We start from the raw sequence: 21,105 nt of genomic DNA on the forward strand, positions 1-21,105 counted from the left end.
GAATTTTAATTTAGCCCCTTTAAGCATCTTATCTACCCTGAAAACCTATCCCTCAAAGTATACTCACCCTACATTTGTGTGAAATGTAGACAGAGTCCTCCTCATACCTTCTCCTATCTTGGAAATAAGAAGACAAATAAAATATTCTTGGCCTTTACTTGTACCTTTTTAATAATAAAACTTGACTTTCAAACAAAGTTTTTTGAGTTTTTGATTGGTTTTCTCTTTTATTCATCTTGTCTCATTCTGTAATGATAATGCTGCCTAGGCCCTGCCTACGTAGGCAAGGAAAAGGACTGTGCACATTACCTTAAATGTCTTTTAAAAATTCCATGCATAGACATCTGAAAGTTCTTGCATAGGTATAAGAAAATGGGTCTTGCAATTCCAGATAATTTTGTTTCTTTATAACCCACAGTATGAGTGTTAAGAATGCCCACAGCTGTTTTGTTTCTGCAATAAACACTGTGAAACAAGTCAATATTCCAGCTTTGTTTCAGACAGCAAATGTGTTAGTTTCCTTTGTAGTTCACTTAGGTGGGAGCACAGCTAGAATCAATCAAAAGGTAAAATCCAAAATACAGTACATGCTAACTGGTAAGAGGAATAAAAAATCATAATAGTAATTTCAATACCTATAATGGTAGTGTTGTGCTGTCCTAAGAAAGAATGGGTTTCTGCAGTAAGAGTGTACGCTATTGTGATAAAATTTAAAGAGGATGACTAATGAGGTTGTATGACAATTGTACCTCAGGTGGATTCATCCACTTTCTAATTAGCAAGTATTCGAAAAAGCTGGTCTTAAATTGTATTTGCTGACACAGTAAAACTTACACTTGTTAACAAGAAAAAGCTACAACAGTTGGGTATCTTGATTCATTGTTCTAATTAGAGAAAAGTGTTAATTGTTTGAGCACAATTCCATCTCCCATGCCCTCTTCAAAAGGGGAGATAGTATTTTTGTTGTGTAAGTCACCATTTCATCTGAGAAAACATAAGGCTTTTGCAAAACTTTTGAGTATTTAAAGTGGAAATAGGTCATAAAGACAATCTGTATGAAAGAAGCCCAAAAAATTAAAGTATCATACACAAGGCAAACATTTTTAGGATTAGGTGGTCCGTGGTACAAATCTGTATGGTTCACAGTTCAAGACTGTCACATTACCTGACAGACTGATGACCTCAATTTGCTTTGCTTTTCTCTGGCTCTTCAGTGATAATCAGTGTAATCAAGTTGGCTTACTTGATTCTTCATATCTTTATTTAAACACAGGAATATCTTCCCAGTAAACCTGTTTAGGCTTATTCAGCGTGACTGTGTTCTTACTAACAGAATGAAATTAAGCCCAAGCAACTTTTAATTCATGGTGGAGCATAGTTTTCTAGATGCACAAGTAAGAGATCCTGCTGATGGAAGTTTTATTTGAGTTGTCTTAAATATTTGTCTCTCAGCAGTAGTATTTGGTCTTGGTTGTTTGTTTTTTTTTTTTAAAGAGGGATTGAAAAGTATTTGAAATTGAGAATTGTGCAATTTATTTTTTGTTTGCTACTATTTTTATTACTTATTATAAAATTGTTTTGAATTATGAGGACTTCAGCAACTTTTGAGTTTTGGGAAGCATAGTGGAGGTAACCTTTGTTACAATGTAACCATGACAACTGATAATTAATTACATGCCTACAAAGCTGATATATGCTTATTGAGAAGGATGAACATGGGTAGTGGAGATGTAATTGTGCAAGTAGATTCGAATCCTGCAAAGTCTGAAGAACGCAATTAATTTCATGTACATTTTTAAAATTAATTAAAATTGCTATCTGGGCATGCACCAAAACAGGTGAACAAATCATTACTGAGTTTTAAATTTTATGGTAATACATGGTAAATATACATCTGGATATCCGGGGTTTTTAAATTTACTGTAAGTTAATTGCCTATAAGTAGCCTATATCATACCCCAAACAAGTCTAATTTCTCTATCTAATAATATGATAAAATCAGTTTGATTTTATTGTTCTTGCATGTGAGATAGAGTGAAAATATTCAGGTGCATATCCACGGGATTATTAATTATGCAACACAATGTTTTAGGCACAGAGTCCTCCTAACCTTTTTTTAACCTCTGTATGTTTGTTTGGGCTTTCTTTACTTTGAAATGAAAAAGTTTTCCACATCACTGAAATTTATGTGATTAAGTTCTTTTCCTGGAGAGTAAAAGCTTCAGAATATGCTTAAGTGTTTTCTTAGGTAATACAGTTGACTCAATAATTGCAGTTTCCTATTTCACTATTTCATAATGTGCTTGAAGCATGGATTCACTTACCTATTTCTTATGCCATTGATAGGAACATCATGCCCTATGTGTTTCATGCAGAAATGACTGACTTTATTTCTCTTGTTCTGCAGGCACCTTGGCAAAGAGGATAAACAGATTGTAATCCGTTTTGGTTTGAATATTAAAAAAAGAATCTGAAGACTTGAATAAATCCAGTAATTTAAAAGCTTTCATCATGATTTACATGAGCAGCTGTTAAACCCACTATTAGTAACAAATTACTTGGAATGTCTTAGAGTTAAATGTGAATTAATTCAGGTATCAGCTGAGATTCACAACAGTTGCTATATTTGAGCCTATAAGCCCTCATAAAATTAAGCCCTTATCAGTGCTTTCACCCTAAGATTATGAATTGGGTGAATTTTATTGTTTTGGTTCATATTTTCATAGCTGCAAAAGGGAAGATGAGCATTCGTCTTAAGGCAATTAAATATTACCATACACCTGCTGAATTAAGTCATGTTTTATTGATTACATAAGTCAAAAGGGAGTATATCCTCTTTCAATCAATCATGTGTATTCTTTCAGCCAAGCAAGCAGGGGGAGGAGAGCCATCTGTTTTCTAGATTTTGGTATTGACCGCCAGTTACAAGTGTTTTAGTTGCAAAGGCAAGAAAGATGATGCTTCAGGAGAATAAAGTGAAGAAGATATATGTTCATCATCGATAAATTTAGATGAGGCACTATAAAAAGGTTCTTAAGCAGCAGCGAGGGGTGAAATTCTAGAAAAGCCAAGCAAGCACAGAAGAGGGAACAAGGGAACTATACTATGATGTTTTTAGATGTCAATTGCAGTATTTATTGATAAGATTATGAATGTGAGAAATGAAGGCTTAATACCATGCTTCAGGGCCTTTTTTGTTTCCATAAAGTTACAACCATCTTCATTCTTTTATGTGTTAGGATTTAGCTTTTTGAAGTAATTTTTGATCTTTCAGTAAAAAAGTGGCTGCACATGGGCAAATTGTTCAGGTGATTAGCAGTGTTATTGTAATGGAAATCCTGAAGTGCTTAATGGGTGGGTCCTGCTTAGCCTTAAACTATCAGAAAGATTAGGGCAAATGAGATTACATCCCCAGATAAGATGTGTTGTATCCTGCTTTGCTTTTCCTGTGTGATATGGGCTTCCTATGTGGGATCATTTGCAACTTTCATTTATTTATCTAATTTCCCATTGTTGAAGGAACCTTAAATATTTGTTAAGCTGTTGGTTTTCTTCCTTGTCTGCATGTGAATTTTTTGGCTATGCTTTTTTCATTTTACTACAGTTTGATTCTTACAGATTATAGGAAAAATTTTGTATTTGTACTGTCGTGTGGAATACACATTCTGTGAACCTTTCTGAGCAAGTCATCTATGACCTGGTTGCCGGCAGTCAAGGTGAAACTGAATGCGGTCACCCTGCCAGTGGTCCCTTTCAGTCCTGTGTTCCTAGGCTCAGCCTCTTCAAAGGCTGCTGTAATTAGATCTTCAGATGGAAAAGAGAGAAAAGGAGTTGTGATTCTCAGGGTCACAAGGTCTCTAAGCTGCTGATCTGTAATGCTCCTCCAGATTCAGGTTTTATGTGTGTATTCCCCACTCAGCATGCAACAAGCTGTAGAGTTGAATCTCCAGAGCTCAGATGTTCAGCCTACTCTGTGGCTGCCTGCCCTTAAGTTTGTATCTACCCAGAAGAGTTGGGTAGAAATAATTGAACTCGGTGACACGCAGCCCAGAATGTCCACATGATCAGGGTGAGCATGCTACCAGCCTAGGTACTGCAGTGGGGCAGTTAGGGGCCAGCTATCAAACTTCTCTTTTCTTTTGTAGTGATTCTAGTGGTCTGAGCTCCTGGATCTATCTAGCCAGAGGAACCATAACACTGTGCTAGTACATATGAAGTAACAACTCTGATCAGAAAGCAGAAATGGTGGGGAGAGTAAAGGGGGCAGTGCCAAAGCAGAATTAGCCAAAGGCTTCTTGACTCCCTGTTGCAGCTGAGTTGTATTAGACATATAGGCTGTGCCTGACTAGGGGAGTTGGGACTTTTCCCTGGCTGCAGGAGTTAGTGTACCTCCCAACCAAGTCATTATTCCTTTTTTGTCTTCCCCCATCAAAGCTACCGCCCTGCCCTCCTGCTTACATGCACAGATAGGCAAACAGGCACTGGTAGTAGACTCCAGAACGTGCTGTTGTGGACAGCCAATGGCAAAGAGGTTTGTGTGACCACTGGCATGTAGGGCACTGACTAATTTTTGGGTGGGGAAATAGTCTCTTCCTTAGGTTGTCCACTTAAGTTCAACTTACGTTCACCTACCTTGAGGAATTAGGTTCAGTGTATTGTAATAAAATAGATGAGAAAATGCTGTCACTTCATTTCTTATATTATACTTTCAAGAGAAATGTTCAAGTGTATGTTACAGATCAGTAACATATACTTGTTTTCATAAAACATTTGTAAAACAAGAAACACCACTTACAAATATGAATAAGGTTAGATATTAGGGATACCTAGAAGGAAGCAATGAAGTTCCAGAGCTGTCAAACCAATGAGACCCTGACGTTTTTCCCTAAGACAGCTAGCTCCATTTACTGAGTGTACTTCAAACATTTCACCTTGAGTTCTGTAAGGTGAATGATTGCTTACAGTGAAACTACAGGTCTGAAAGATTCCTGGATTTCCATTTCATGTACTTACATATAGGTAAGACCTCAAGAGACATTCAAGATCTAGATGAATTCTTAGAGATAGAATTGTATATGCTTAAAATATCTGTCCAGACATTATGCCTAAAATTTTCTAAATCTTTCTAAATCTTTGCTCTGCTACGATATCCTGTGTTCTTACTCCATCTTTTTTTCTATTTTACAAATTTCATTCATTTATTCTTTTGTCATAAGTTATACTTTCTGAAGTTTTTAGCATTTTGATTCCTCTTCAGCATTTTAGGTTTTCTATATCCTTAGAGAAGTCCAGCACTTGGGTACATTATTATAGCTGTGGGGTTTATAAGTGACAAATAGAAGGCCATCTTTTGCTATTAGGCTGCCTTCTTAGTACTAGATAAAGCAATAGCTTTGAATTAACATAAGAACTGAATTACTATCTTTGCAATAGTTTGATTTTTACTGCTGATTACTCAGGTTATTCACCATGTTGTACCAAGACAAAAGCTCAAAACTTCTGTCGCCAGTTGTCCAATTTAAAATTTTGGTTTTGGATCACATCTTTATCTATGCTCACTAATTAGAGAAGTCGTATTATACTTCACTGAAAGAGATGAGTGGCAACATCTCTAGCCCATGAAGAGCTTACCACCTCTTCATGCCATTTGAAATATTTTTCTGCATTTTTAAGTATGAAAAACTACTGTCTTTCAAGCTTAATGAGGCAGCTATCTGCAAGAAGCTGTGTTACAGGATGGAATGTTGTGTCACTGTTTTGGAAATGTTGTATGTGTCATTTAGACCAGTGGCTGCTACAAGCAATAGGAAATGAGTGTTATATTAATGACCATATTTGACAGCCTGTGTCCATAATCTGTTTTTCACTGACTTTTCCTTTTTACGCCAACAATTATGTTCTCATCTGGAAAAATCAGACTAACGCAATTTTCCAAAAGCTATTAACAAGGCTTTTAATATTAAAATGGCTATATATCCTAATGTGCCATCCCGAAACTAACTTTGTGTTGTGGTCATGAAATGAGGTACAGTTAGGGTGTATTCTGGAGTTGCAGAGCATGGAGGAAAGCCTACATGCTTCAGGAAGCCTAGAGGTTCACTCAGCATATGGCACTCTTTTCACTGAATTTCTACCGGCATCTTCTGGGGTGATGTTTGCACTGAAGCTTTCTAAAGTTGGTGGAAATATAGTAAACACTTGTCCGATTGCAATTTTGTAATATTTGTGTGATTGTTGCTTCTTGAAGGACCTGATGAACTGTGGGAACCTGCATATTCGTCTGCTTTTTGTTCTGTTTGTGACTCAAGGTAGCTTAGACCAGTATTATTTGATAGTCAAAAACTAGCAACTACAAAACCTGGATCTTTATTCACGCATGGCACAGCCAATATGTTCTTCCAGCTAAACTCCCATATGTAACTCTTAACTAGTTATTCACAACCATGATTTAAAAAAAACCACCTAAACCATTAGACTATGTCACAGAGTTCCATGTATAAAAGCCATTGTGACTTCCTCAGAACTTTATAAAGTCCTCTGCAATCCACAGATTTCATAAGTTTATATGATGATTCCCCTACATCCTTCAAGATAATTACATGGCTACAGAATTTTCAGAGGGAAACTTACCACTGATTTTTTGGACTGAGCCAATGAATGAACTTTAAATATCTTTTTTCAGTGAAGGTTTGTTGCAGAGTAAATGTCCTCTGAGATCCGTAATCCAATTTTTACAAATTTTTCCCTAGAACAGCAGAACCGTTACCTTTTAATTCTAGATGTACGTGTCTTTCAAAAATATCTCCTGAAATTAGCTGTGTTCCTTTGGTTTCACTATGATAAGAGACATTAACAAATACCCTTTGTTCCATTTTAGCTCTGTTACTGTTGTATTTCATTTGAATCCAAGTTAAATACAAGTTTTTATTAGCAGATTTATGTGGAAGTATAAGCATTTACATGTGCACCAACATTCAGCCAGTCTAAGGCAGCTGTATCATCTTTTATTTTTACGAAGACACTGTACTATACCTGGAAAATGAACATTTAGTGGTGTAAGTTGGATACTAAACTTCTAAAGCTTTGGCAAAATGTTTTGATGAACTGAAACCAAAGCTCTGCCTCACTGCAGCTCTACCTTTCCACTAGATTCCAGTAATTCAGTCATGCATCCTTCCACTTCTTTTTCATACCAATCACTATTTAAAAAAATAATTTCCTTTACCAATTAAATGAGTTGAACTCTGTTATAGATATAAACATTAATATATAAATAGGTAGATACTGTCTCCCACTTGGTGACCAGAAATCCAAAGTATCTTAAAAAGCAAATAATTAATTATTTATAATTATTTTCTAACAAATTATGAAAGAAAAAAAACCTGTGTTCATGTCCATGTGGAAAAAAGAAACCAAACCCACAAAAACACCTATTGTTCAAAATGGATAATATAATCCATGAAGTAACATAGATCATTGGAGAATACATTGCTGGGTAACATAGTAGTGTTTGCCATCACTAAATGCAGCCTCCCTGGTAGCATTTTAATTTTCAGTCCTACTTATGCGTTGAAATCATCAAATAATTGTCACTTTAGCACCCTTCAATGATTTCTAATCAAACATGGAAAAGAAACCTAAACAAAGAAAACTCCTCCATTCTTCATAGGAGAGGGGAGGAAGTTTATTTTTTTCACTATTAACTCATTGTAATTTTTTGCATACTATTTTAGTTAGAATGAATAGGTCTTTCTATGCTGCATTTTGGTTTTACATATCAAACACCTGGAATTATCACATTAATTAGTACAGACAAGTCTGCTTTTAATTCAGTCCATCTTTATTTTGTCATACATATCCTTGTTTTATCCTTACTTTCTTCTAATTTACATAATCACAAGGTTTTGAATGAATGTTGCATAATAATAATTTGTTTTAATAAAATTTATTTTAAGTAGTTTTTATTACACATTTAAGAGCTGCAGTGTATGTACAAAGGAAATGGTGTTTTGCCAGTGGATGTTACTTCTCATCTGTTTTATCTCTAGTACTACTTCTTATGTCCATATAAAGGGTTTTTTTCTTAGTGCTTTCTAAAATATGATTAAAAATATCATTAAAGGGATTAAAACTAGTTGGTTATTTATTTTAGGAACACTGACAAGATGTTTTAAAAATTGTCTTTATATATACTTGTTAATAACTTTCAATAACTGCAAGACAATAGTGCAGTTTTTCAAAGACTTAAGATAGGGCTAGCGTTTTCTATCTATATTTGAGACAGAGAAAAACTTGGTAATTTCAAATTCTTTCAAAGTTGTTACAGTACAATGTTATTTTTAAATAGACAGAGGGAAAAATGCAGGAGAAGGCTCAGGACAAGCTGTACTGATTTTCTGAGCCACAGAAAAATGTAATTTAAACTTTGCATTTAGACAGCTGTTCAAAAACGTTGGTTCAATTTGATTTCTCCCAGTCATTGCGAGCTTTCATATTTTGCCTGGAGGAAAAGTAAAATCTCATATTTAGAATGTAAGGCTTGGATTCTGTTAAGTTTCATCAGCACTGATTTGTCACACATCTTTCGACATCTATCTTTCTCTTTGTGATCAAATCTCTGTGCAAAATGCATAAAGTTGGGGTGAGGAGGACAATAACTATAATATGGTAAACTAGCTAGCACTTTTTGAAGTTTTATGAATGATTTTTTCCTGTGAAGGTGCTTGGACTTCCTGGGAGCTGTCATTTTCTGGGAGCACATGTGGTTTCTAAGACAATGCATAGTGAACAAACCAGGACAGGCTATAGTGTATGGTAATTATAAAAAGAGAATCTCCAAATATTTCTGTACCTCTGATGGAAAAGTATGAAAAACCCTGATCTGATTATATTGTGCAAGGTGTTTCAGGGCAGTTTTCTCTAAGTTGCTATATGGATATTCAGCAGGAATGCTTTCATGTGTACAGAAGGCAAAAATGTACCTGAGATTCTGGCACTGCCCTTGTTTTCCAAAAATATGCAAAATCACTAACATTGAAGAAGTCTAACAGGAGATCAGTAACAAACTGAAACAAACATCTTGGTTACACATGTGTGTATAGGCATTATGAAGACATGTTGAGATTGTTTCCTACTACTGCAGTAATGTCTTATCAAGAAATCATGTAGGTGTTGTATAATAAGTTGCCTTTTTCAGTGTTGTCCTTCCCCTCCACCCTTCTGTTTCAGTTCACGTGACAGGACTTTGTACTCATTTACTGATAGTAAGTGCACAGCCATGTTGTCTGAAAATTAGAATCAGAAACTGAAACAATTCCGTGCTGCAAGGTAAAATGTCCTTTCTGCCCCAAAGTCTGTCATTTATGTATAGTTTAATTGTAAACATTGAGGTAATGTGTATTTGGAGTTCATACTTTTTCACAGCTCAAATTAAAATCTTCATGGCAGGAAATTAGCAATCACAAGAAATAATAACATATTCAGTGTTGTCTTTTTCTCATTAACCTAATGCAATGTATTTTTTATAAGAAAGAAGAAAAAGTTGCTAATACCGTCTAGTGTTGTCTATGAGATACTATCAACTTATAGTGGCAAATTATTTTGTAACCTAATGGACTTTATTATTAGGTATTGCAATGGAGTAAACATTCCCTGCCTACAACAGGTTAAGAGGAGCATAAGCATTGAATTGTGAAAGCATTTTGAACAAAAAGAAAGGAGGTTGTTTATAAACTAGAAGATTTTCAGCTGTGCAGCAGTGTTTTTTTCATAGCACTTAAGGTCTAGTTGTTTAAAAAGTAATGTTAAAAGTGTATGTAATTTTGATTATGTAGTCTGTTTAAAGAATCAAATGGAAATGAATTGTTGAATAGTTTTGGAGGGGAGTGGGTTCTGAAATAAGCTTGTAGTTTTGAAGTGACTCCAGTTTGGGTGCAGTATATGTAATCTGACAAAATCCATTCAATTCAAAATTGAAAGGCTACAAGACTTAACTGTAACTTTCAATGAGTTATTAAATAAATCTAATATTTTTCTTTGTAACCTCATACACATCCAACCTGTAAACTGGGGATAAATACAACTGCTGAGGGGACAGTATCTATAAGAGGATCTCTCTGTCTCTGAGACAGAGGATGATGGCAAGGAATAATAGAGAAAGAGAAAAGGTAAGGAAAAAATAATCACTTCTGGACAGGTTATATCTGCCAGGCTTAAACAGAAAAACTGCATTTGGGCAACCATGCTGAGACAAGAAGAAGGAAGATGAAAGAGAAGCCTGTTTAACCAAAACAAGTGTTTGAACAGAATCTGACCACAAATATTGGTTGCTATGCAGTTTTGTAATGGCTCGTTAATAATATGGATTCCACACATCCTGTTTTCTCACAAACATATATTTTGCTTCTGCCCCTAGGGTGCTCTCCAGGTGGATTTTGGTAAGTGCAGACCTGTGTTAAAGCCTGTCAGACCAGCAGCCGAGGCTGCTTTAACACGGGGAGAGCCAGAGTCACCAATAGGGAGCAGCGTGTACTGCTGGGAGGTGGAAGAGCCTGTGCTGTGAGGAAGGAAGTCATGGAGGAGACAGAGAGACGCAGCAGCATCCAGAGTAGTGATTAATGCTGGAGTGGCAGTGGGAATAGCAGTTCCTGGGCAAGCAGAATTGGAGGAGTTGAGCCTCTGCATCCAGAAGGTATTCAACCTGAGTTTAGATCGATGGCACGTTGGAATGGGATTCTTCAGCAGGAAGGGATTTGGAATGGGGTAGGGCATGGTTTAGTAAGATAAGGGTTGGAGAGAGTTTGTGCGATGGCTTGTTGATTTTATGAGCAGAAGTTTGGGGATGAAATAAAGGAATGAAATAAAATTAGTTGAGAATGAGAGGAGGAAGACAGGACATTTGAGATGGCTTTTTAAGAAGTATTTAACAAGAATTTTGTCTACAGCACTCTAGTCCATGAACACACAAGATTGAACTGCTTCAGGTATGCAATGACAATGGTTTGGGCTTTTTGGCATCCTGGACAAATGTTTTAAATTTTACCTAGAAATGGCCTCATCTTTTTTTCTACAATGCTAAAGAATCTGTTGATCAGCCATAATCATAAGGAGATCTTAGGGTATGGAGCTCAGACAGATCTGTTTTCCTCTGATATTACTAGCCAGAGTAGTGTTTGTATGGTGGTGTATGCAAACACACTTCCTGCAGGAATCCATAGTACTATAAAATTTAATTAGAAGTCTAAGTCAGTAATGCTACTTTTATCTTCTTTCTTTCTTTCTGTTTGTTGTTTATATTCTGCACTGCTGACAGGACTGACAACTATGATGAAGAAAATTAGAAGCTATTGACATGGATTAGTAATTTACGAAACACTCTTAGCATCACATCTCTAATTCATATATTATTCTAATAGACAACTGAATATGTTGTCTAGTATAGCAATTGTCTAATAATAGCACTAAAGTATTAGTCCTGAAAAAATGCATTTCTGACAAAGGAATTCTTTCTCACTGATGAACAGAATTCATCCTTTAAAAACATAAGGTTGTGTTGTACCTGAAGGCACAAAGCAAAGGAAAATGTCTGTTCTTAACAGCTTATTTAAAAAGCATTCTGATACAATTGAAAAAGCATGTTATTTGCTTCAGGAATACTTGCAGCGTGCTTCAGTCCAGGCCAAAAGATAATGAGACCCCTGAAGCTATTATTGAGAAACTTTCAAATGTTAAATGGAAGCTAATGCTGGCATATCATAGGAAAAGGTGTGCCACAAGAAAATGGAAAAATGCCTTTTCTGAATATTTTTTTTATTTCTTTATGATCTTAAAATGTCATACAAAATAAGGTGAAAATGAAGAGAATTGCTATAGTTTTGAGCTGATGATAATTTTCATTTTGTTGTGGTGGGGTTTGGCCTCTTAGCTCCTATGTGCAAAGGAATGGTGTTCTGTTTTAACAGCAAGAATTTACAAGTTTCATCGAGTTCCTTTGAAAGTGAGGAAGAAAGATTAGAGAAAGGGTAAGGGATGAAGGGAGAGAAAGAACAAGTTTTCTACTTACACAGGGCAGAAGGAATCTGAATACCTCTGGCTTAAATTGCTGATTTTCCTGTATTGCTGTAATACAACATATGCATTTCTCCACTGTTTGTTCGGGGTATTTTTATTTTCTGTCAGACTCTGAAGACCCACTTAGCCTCCTCTTGTAGGCAGATATTTTTAGTCTTAGAATGATTTACTATTTTAGATATCCTTCATTTTAAGACTTTCATTTTAATTGTTGTCTAATCCTATGATGTTTAAATTCTATCCCTCAAATATTTTGCCAAGCTAAGTATACTCACAATTGTGTTTTTTAATTAATGGGAGAGTCAGTTACTCCTTTCTATGTTTATTGAAATTATTAAATTATCAAATCCTTTGAATTGGGATAAAAAGTTGTTTCATGTATACATCTTATTTGGTAAATATCTTTGCCCTTTGGCTGGCACATTTTTAGCAGACTCTGATATGTATAGTTTGCAACCAGGCAGCTATTTAGCCACTATGCAGCTCATAGTCCTTCTTTTCCTGATTGTACAAGTGTTCTTTCTAGGATAAATATTTTTCCTGGTTTGTATGACCTCCTAACTTTATGTTCCTTACATATTATTTTCAAATATGTTTTGAAATAATTGTATTTCATTTTAAACCCTTTTGTACTTTTATTGTTTAGTGCATAATGCTAGTGGAGTATCTCTTCATTAAAGCTGGCTAGAAAATTACTTACCCTCCTACTTTCCTCCCTCCCCCATATTTCTGAAGCTCTTTTACCATCATGTTAATTGGGGAAAAATAAAACTGATGAATGGATAATTCTATTATCTTCTGATTTAGCATTGAGTCCAAAAACTTGGGTAGTTTGGGGTTAATCTTTTAACTCTGTTCAAAATAATACAGTAAAAATATTTCTCAGCCCAAAAGAACAACAAAAGTGATTTGGTTTCACCTCTTAAATGCCAAACATTTTATGGTGTAAAAGTAAAGGAGAATGATTTAATTTTTAAATTACTACTTTAAAAAAATCAAAAAAACCCACAACTTTTTTGTTGTTGTTTAAAATCCTTTCTTTTTCCTGCTAGGAAGATTTTTGTCAAAAAAATTCCAAATAATTTGTTGTGGAACACATTCATGACTATTTGTAGAATGAGGACACACCATTCCCTGAATATTAGTTGTAGGACAAAAGTACCATAAACCAGATTTTCCGGTTTTAGAAACTGTGAAGAAGGAGCTTGGTCTTCAATAAGCCACCTCACTTGTTTATTTTTAATATCTCTTACCCATGCAAATTAAGGAGAAGCTGCTTGTTTATGTCTTGTGAGCTTCCTGCTTACAGAGGCACCACCAGAAGTCAGTTGGTCTCAAATTGAATTATTTTTTACTTGAAAAGCTTTACCATTTCTCCCCCTGGTAAAAAGTTCACTTTTAGATTAAAGATGAATTGGATCACAGCAAAGAAAGTTTTGGCTACTGGTAATCAATGAAAGTAATTTGCCATCGGATCCATTTATCCTGTTTCATTTTAAATGGGTGGGTTGTCCCTGGCTAACAGCCAAGCACTCACACAGCTTCTCACTCACTTCTTCCTCCCTTCCCTAGGGAGATGGGGAAAAAATTTGTAGGAATGGGAGTGAGAAAACTCATGGTTTGAAATAAAGACAGGAAAATCACTGTCATGGGCAAAACCACTGAGGGATTTTAACTTAATTTATTGCTAAGTAGCATAAATATTTAATTGATTGGAGTATTGGGAAACAACAACAACAACAAAGAAGGACAACCATTTAGTCTTGCAGGAAAACCACATTTCTTTCCACTTTCCCAGTCTCAGCTTCAGATTCCTCTCTTTCACCTTCCTAATTTCCACACCTTCACTCCAGACATCTCCTCCTGCTGTGTTACTGCTTCACATTGTGCACAGTCCCTTCAAGGAGGCACTGGGTGGCACACAAGGATGAAGTCAGTGCTTAGCTGACTTTCCCTCTGTCACTATTTGTTGCTCCACAGGCCACAGTCCCTTTGGGGACATACCTGATCCAGTGTGGAACACCTCCCACTGCTCTGGCCTTCTTGTTCCTTCTTCCTCCTCCTCTCTCTCTGCTCCCCACAACCCTTCTCTCTGTGTTCCTTGCCCCCAGTATTTTTTGCCTTTTCTTAAAGGTTTCCCCAAGGTGTCACCGGCTTGGCTGATGGGCTCAGCTGTGTAGTGCAGTGAGCCCATTGCAGAGCTGGCTGAAACTGACTGTGTCCAGCACAGAGCAGCCCCAGGTCTCTTCTCACAAAAACCTCTCCTGGAGTACCACCCTGGCTGCCAAAATGTTGACCTACCTGTTCTCCTCCCTCTTATGTGACAAGACAAGCATGTGCATCACTGTTCTGTGATGAGAATGAATGCATTTCCCTCGGTGTGACGGGAGTCAGGAGAGCATGTGCGATACCTGCGCATGTGAGTAGTGGCACGATCAAAATGTTCACTATCCATGTGAATTGCTGAACGGTATCCATGCAGACTTTTTCTTGTCTTGTGTCAGGAAGTAAAGTGGTTTTAGTTCTGTGACAGGAACCTCATGAAAGAAGTAACAGAATGTAGCAATGACTGGCTACTCACAGGCTGTTTTGGTTGCCTTGTGTGGGTAGCCCATATGCAGAGTAGGCAGGGAGGAGAGTGTGAGCAACAGTCAGGCTGAGCTCACAGTCTGTTGACTGATCACCTCTGACAAGAACTCCCTTGAAATATCATCCAACTTGAGTAACACTAGGGATTGTAATTTCTATTCTGTTAGAACAATGTCAGAGATAAAGTTTATTCCTCTGATCAAACTTGCGATTGTAAGGTAAAAATGTGTTGGCTATAGCTGATTCCAAGCAGAGTATGACCAATATTCCTATAAAATAATCCTTACTGTTGGATGTGATCACTCTTACCTCTTTTGCTTTAGAGTAATGAAAGATGTAAAATGGAATATTCATCAGATTTCTGTGTAATCTGAAAAAGAAAAATACTTAAATGCATCCCTTGGTGGAAAATTTTGCAACTAAAACTCATGAAGAATTGTCCCTAGTTCTCAGTTTTCAGTGGAATTACTCACAGAGTAAGAAACTCTTATACCAGAAAGGTCAATAGAGCACATCATACTAATTGAAAAATGTCATGTTTATTACACAAAGGATTTTTTCATATTTTATGCAGAGCACATACGGGCAAGTCACTATCAGGGTGGGATTTATTTCATGTTACCTTATTCCTTTAATATAAGTCTAGTCTAAACCAGGTGTTTAGGCTTTCTATTCTGTGGAAAAAGGTCATGGGCATCACTTCAAAATTTCATCATACCAATCTTAAGAAGAAATGAATCATCCTTCCAAGATGCCTGTCTCTTCCTAGTAATTAGAGAGGAAGCCTAGATAATTAGCTGAAACTAAATGCCTAACTGAGAGATGAATGAATTCATCTGGATTAGTTTGCACCGAGTACCTATTTCCTCTGGGCCATCTAGGCACTTAACTTCTGCTTTAATAAAATCAATAGTTGCTAAATTAAGCCTTTTTTAAATTTTTCTATCTGGTACAATCTGAACTTAGATACCAACCTTCAGATATGTGCACTATCCCTGTGAAGACAGTGTACTAGTGGAGTGTAGTGTCTCATTCCAATATGACGTGTAAGTAAACTTTATTCTTTTTCAAACACTTTTTGAAATACTACTTAGAATATGAATGAAAACTCAAAAGAGACTGGTTTGGCTATAGTTAGGCAAAGGTAAAGAGTCTCTACCCAGTTAATGAGATGAAGCTGTGATTTGTATCTTGGTGCAATTCAAATGCACATAACCAAACTCTTCTGCTAATTCCACGTGTAAGACTCACAGACATGCAGAGCTGTACAGTCTTAATCTTCTTGTATATCATAAACACAGAAGCAAAAAGTTTTAGGCACTTAAATTCTTCTTCCTCATGTTCATTTGATACTCTTCAAAAAGATAGTGTAAAAAATAGTAATTTCACACATCATCTCTGTATATTAGAAAAACCTTGACTCAGTATCTTTCAAAACTTAAGTAAGCTAAATATCATGGATGAGTTTAGCTAAGCCCTCAAAGTATGTAAGCATCATATTGCATTGATTAATGCAGCATTATAAAGTTCTTATTCTAATGGGCATACACATAAAAATAGGTACTTCATAATACTGTGTGTCAACAGCTTTGCACATGTCAGTAGTGACATGAGACAGTCAGTAGTAGTTAGTTACTCATAATAGGCTTTTTTTTTTTTTCAATTGGGAAGATTTTTTCCTTCTCAGGATGGTGCATAACTGGCAAATAGGCTAACTATCTGTACTACCTTGAGGATCTGTTATTACGTTACTGACCAGGGTTCATAATCAAAATCAACCTTTTAATGAGCGTTTGGATAACAGGAGGAATATTGTGGAACAGTAACCAGGGAAAACAGTATGTTCTCTAATATCTGTATCTAATTATACAGGGGCTTTATTACAAATAAAAGAATGAAATTATATCACAAAAGATTATATTTTGTTCTACTCAGGCTATAATTTGCTTCCAGAAATAATATTTATTATTAATACTGCCGTTACGTTCTGTAATTTATTTTACATAAAACTTGAAAATTCTTGAGAGTTCGTTTTAAAAGATACCTAAACTGAACTTAGATCTGATAGAGGCTCTGTGGTTTCATCTCTCTTTGGTTCAGACCCAGTAATTAGTATGCTTGAACAGGAAACATGGTTATTTGTTCTGATGTTTGTCCCAGCTCATGTTAAGTGACATTTCTGTCTCACAATGAGACAACTTTTAATAAATTGAATACAGATTTTCATTTATGTATATAGTTACCTAAATATGCATACTGAAATCTAACTGAAAATTTCAGAAAAGCAGTTATATGACATCAGAGATGTAACAGATATTACTGGCTTGTAAGTGAGGAATTAATTGAGACATATAAGCAAATCTTAAGGTGATACCAGAAAATTATTAATAGTACATAATATTACTTTATCATTTCTTAAATTCAAAAACTTTTTTTTTGTCTCATTAAGCTGAGGAATTTTCTCTTTGCAGAATGCTATGGAAAGCAGAGTTGTCTTTAGTTTACAGTGACTTTTATGACTTACAGAAATTTTTGGAGTTCTAGCATTCAATTAAGTAAGGTACTTTTTTGTTTTGTTTTGTTTTGCATACTGCTTAAGGATAGCACAGCATTTTTTAATGAGGTCAGTATCTTTAAATGTTGCTTATTTCATCAGAAAATACTATACCTTCAAGGATAAAGTATATTAAGCATTTTCTCAAAGGGTTCTGTAACATTAAAAGAGTATTTTAGAGATAAATTGCTTAATCAAACTTAATAAAAATGCTGAGATGATTCAGCTGGGAAGAGATGTTTGAAAGAGTTTCATATAGTTGTTCTTGAAAGAGATTCATTTACCTATAGTCATCGGGATAAGGATTATCTAACATAGAGCTATTCCTGTCCTATTGGGTCATGTCATGCAACGGGTGAGCGATTTGCTGATGGATCAGGTGCAAAGCGCTATAGTAAATGGGGTAACATCAGACTGGTGATCTGTCAGTAGTGGGATTCCACAAGGCTCCATCTTAGGCCGTGTACTCTTCAACATCTTCATAAACAGTGCAGCACTGGAAAGTATACCAAGTAAGTTTACTAACGATGCTAAAGTGACTGGAGCTGTTGACTCCCTCAAGGGCAGAGAGGCCCTGCAGAGAGACTTAGAAAAACTAGAGATGGGCAATCACCAGTTGTATGATATTTAATAAGGATAAGTGCCAGATTCTGTACCTGGGATGGGGTAGCCCTGGTTGTGTGTATAGACTAGGAAACAAGAGGCTGGAGAACAGTGCTGTGGAAAGTGATCTGGGAGTCCTCATTGATGGCAAGTTGAGTATGAGTCAGCAGCGCCCTGGCAGACAGGAGGGCCAACCGTGTCCTGGGGGGCATCAGGCAAAGCATTGCCAGCAGGTCGAGGAGGGGGATTGTCCCGACTCTGCTCTGCACTGGTGTGGCCTCACCTTGAATATTGTGTACAGGTTTGGGTACCATGATATAAGAAAGATTTTAAGCCATTAGAGAATGTCCAGAGAAGGGCAACAGAGATGGTGAAGGGCCTTGAGGAGAAGCTGTATGGGGAGCAGCTGAGGTCATTTGGTCTGTTCAGCCTGGAGAAGAGGAGACTAAGGGGAGACCTCATCGCAGTTACAACTTCCTAGTGAGGGGAATAGGAGGCACTGATCTCTTCTCTGTGGTGACCAGTGACAGGACCCGAGGGAATGGCCTGAAATTGTGTCAGTGGAGGTTTAGGTTGGATATTTGAAAAAGATTCTTCACCCAGAGGGTGGTTTGACACTGGAAAAGGCTCCTTGAGAAGTGGTCACAGCACCAACCCTGAGAGAGTTCAAGAAGTGTTTGGAAGATACTCTCAGGTACAGGGTGTGATTCTTGGGACTGTCCTGTGCAGGGGCAGGAGTTGGACTTGGGTGATCCTAGTGGGTCCCTTCCAACTCAGAATATTTTATGACTATATGATAGCCATGTCTTGAATCAGTTATCCTGATGAGGAAAAAAGTCCCAACCAAACAAATATCAAGAAATAGTGGATTATATCTGTGGTTTTATTTTTATCCATTTACTCTTATACATTTATACTTTGGTTTTTAATACGAATAGAAAATATGTATTAGAATCACAAAAACGTAATTTGAAGATATATAGAAAAAGTAAGATGTGTGTGTTTTCCACCACATATATGTATATATGTGCATATTGACACATCTGTGTATGTATGTATTCACATCTGTATATGAAGTTACATATATACAGTGCTTTAAGTATTGTAGGTTGAAATAGGGTGTGTGAAATACAAATTTTTATATAGGTCTTGTTGTAGGAGATTAAGCACCTCTTAAATCAATTTGGCTTAGCAGCCAACTTGAAAAGAAAGATGCTACTTTTAGTTCTGTTATATCACAGGGGAGGTGAAGCAGAGGTTAAAAATTACACTTATGTGTCCTCCATGCAAAAAAAAAAAAAAAAAAGGGAAAAATGTTGCCACTTGAATGTAAAGCACAAGCCTTCAAAGCTGATGCCTCCTACAGGAACATCTAAAGACTGTTGTGGAACTGGAAAAAAAAGAAAATCAAATTCATTTAATGCAAAAAACCAAACCAAAAGTTAATTGATTCAAAATAGACTATAGCAAATCCATGAAGATTAAAAGATCCATGGAGAGATATACAGTACAATGCTCTCCTGTCGAAAATATCTTTAACGGTAAATGCCAAGAGCTAGAAGAGTGTGCTAGTAAAATAATTAATTTGCCAAGTTTTTTGCATTCTTTCCTTAAGCATTTGATTTGTCTGTGGACAGAGAGGAAACACAAGGTTAAGTGGAAGCTTCATCTGATTTGGTGTCATCATTTTCATGTTAGGTCTGCACATGCTTGTCTCTTCACCAGTACAAACCCTGGTGTGACACAGAGGGCCTTCAGCGTTCTCAGAGCTTCATTCTTCTCATGTCATTCCCTTTTTGCTCCTTTGAGTTTCGTTGCTGTTGTCTGTTCCACTCAATTTCATCCATCTGATTTTTCTTGCTTTCCCTGCACATCCTTTTAAGACACATGAATATCTGCTGCAGAGAAAGTACACCAGAGAAATCATAGTTGTTAGGATTATTTTCTTTTTCCTGTTTCCTTGTTGATTTCACTTCAGGGACATGATATCAGGTGAAGGCAAGTAGCTTAGTGAGTGAGAGTTTACAGCATCTTCAGAATGGAGGAGTATCAGAGAGAACTTCTAATAACGTTATTTTTGGCTGATTTGCAAAATAATAAATGGAGATCATAAATGATGCTACCTTCTGCAGGTCCTGCGAGCATCCTTGCAACTCTATATATAATGTCACCAGCATATGTGTGTCCCTTTTTTCAACATCCCCATTGCCACTGGCCTTTGAGACCTTTGCAGTCTGAACAGTGGAGTAGGAACATAAGATCTAGCGGTAGGTTGTTCCTGTCCTATTGGATCAAGGTTTTAGTTGTTCTCTTGCAAAGCCTGAGAAGCAAATCACTCTTGTGTATCCTTTCAGGAAAGAAAAGTGCATCTACAGTGCAGATTAAAAGTCTGTGACATGGCAGGTATTACACAGCTTCATTACTATGGTTATTTGATGAAGGGGTAGTTAGATGCATCCTGCCCAACAAAAATGCTTTTAGTGTTTTAGTATCAAAGTTTGTGTATGTATTTCCATGTCTGAAATGAAGTAGATTGCTTCCCATGGGATAAATCAGGTAATGATCTGTTGCTACAGTGACAAGATGTTGCCAAATGAAGTCTAAACCAGAACTGTTCTCACCAAACTGAGATGAATGAGTGATAAAGTGTACCTTAAGCAGTAAAAAAATTAGCTAATATACTCACTACTGTTTTATCTGTATGTGAAGAGGCACTAAAAGAGTTAAAATCCTCTTTGCACCTATGCTTTCTGACAGAATGCCAATAATGAAGGTTGGGAATCAGAAGTCCCAGTCTGTGTTGGTTGATCCCCATTATTTTATCTTTTCTCACTTATGTTAGTCCCAAGTCTTATCTTCCCAAGCTCTTTCCAATCAGTTGTCTTCATTGACCTTAATCATAACTCCTCAGATCTTTCATCCCAGACGCTCCCAGTTCTCTCACCTCTTTCCCTCAGTTTTGTTTTTCTATTCAGTGTGATACTATTCATTTCAGTTTCTTTATTCTTCTCCCATTTCTCTTTATTTCAGCCTGCAATTCTCATTTCAACTGGGTCTCAACTTCCATTCTTGCTATTCAAGTCAGTGTAAGCTCTTCTAGTTCGGACTACTTTGTCTTCTCTACACATACTTTTAACCCACCTCACTGATTTACGAATCTGTCTCCCTTGATGTCTAGTCTTTTTGTACTAGCTCTTTCAGTTCTGGCTTCTTTATCTTCTCTCCAGTTACTTTTATCTACCATAACTCATTGATTTACAAGGCTTTTCTTTCTTGACCTGCTGTCCCCA

At 36.5% G+C, this 21,105-nt stretch overlaps 1 protein-coding gene across 9 annotated transcripts in view; it reads left to right on the forward strand.

The window, feature by feature from the left end:
• STS (steroid sulfatase) overlaps positions 1–21,105 on the forward strand; it is a 106,078-nt gene that overhangs the window by 1,404 nt on the left and 83,569 nt on the right. For 2 of the 9 annotated variants that reach the window (XM_050333858.1, XM_050333861.1), the window contains exon 3: positions 10,415–10,690. The exons of 2 other annotated variants lie outside the window; for them this stretch is intronic. The gene's annotated coding sequence lies outside the window, so the exon portion shown is untranslated. Of the gene's footprint in view, positions 1–7,913; positions 9,328–10,414; positions 10,691–10,943; positions 10,983–20,015; positions 20,083–21,105 lie in introns of those variants that run through there. 5 more of the 9 variants (XM_050333863.1, XM_050333864.1, XM_050333866.1 and 2 more) reach the window with 5 other exon arrangements.

Source organism: Myiozetetes cayanensis, unplaced genomic scaffold (assembly GCF_022539395.1).
Source record: "Myiozetetes cayanensis isolate MyiCay16 unplaced genomic scaffold, myiCay2020 scf5-8, whole genome shotgun sequence".
NCBI classification, from domain to species: Eukaryota; Metazoa; Chordata; class Aves; order Passeriformes; family Tyrannidae; genus Myiozetetes; species Myiozetetes cayanensis.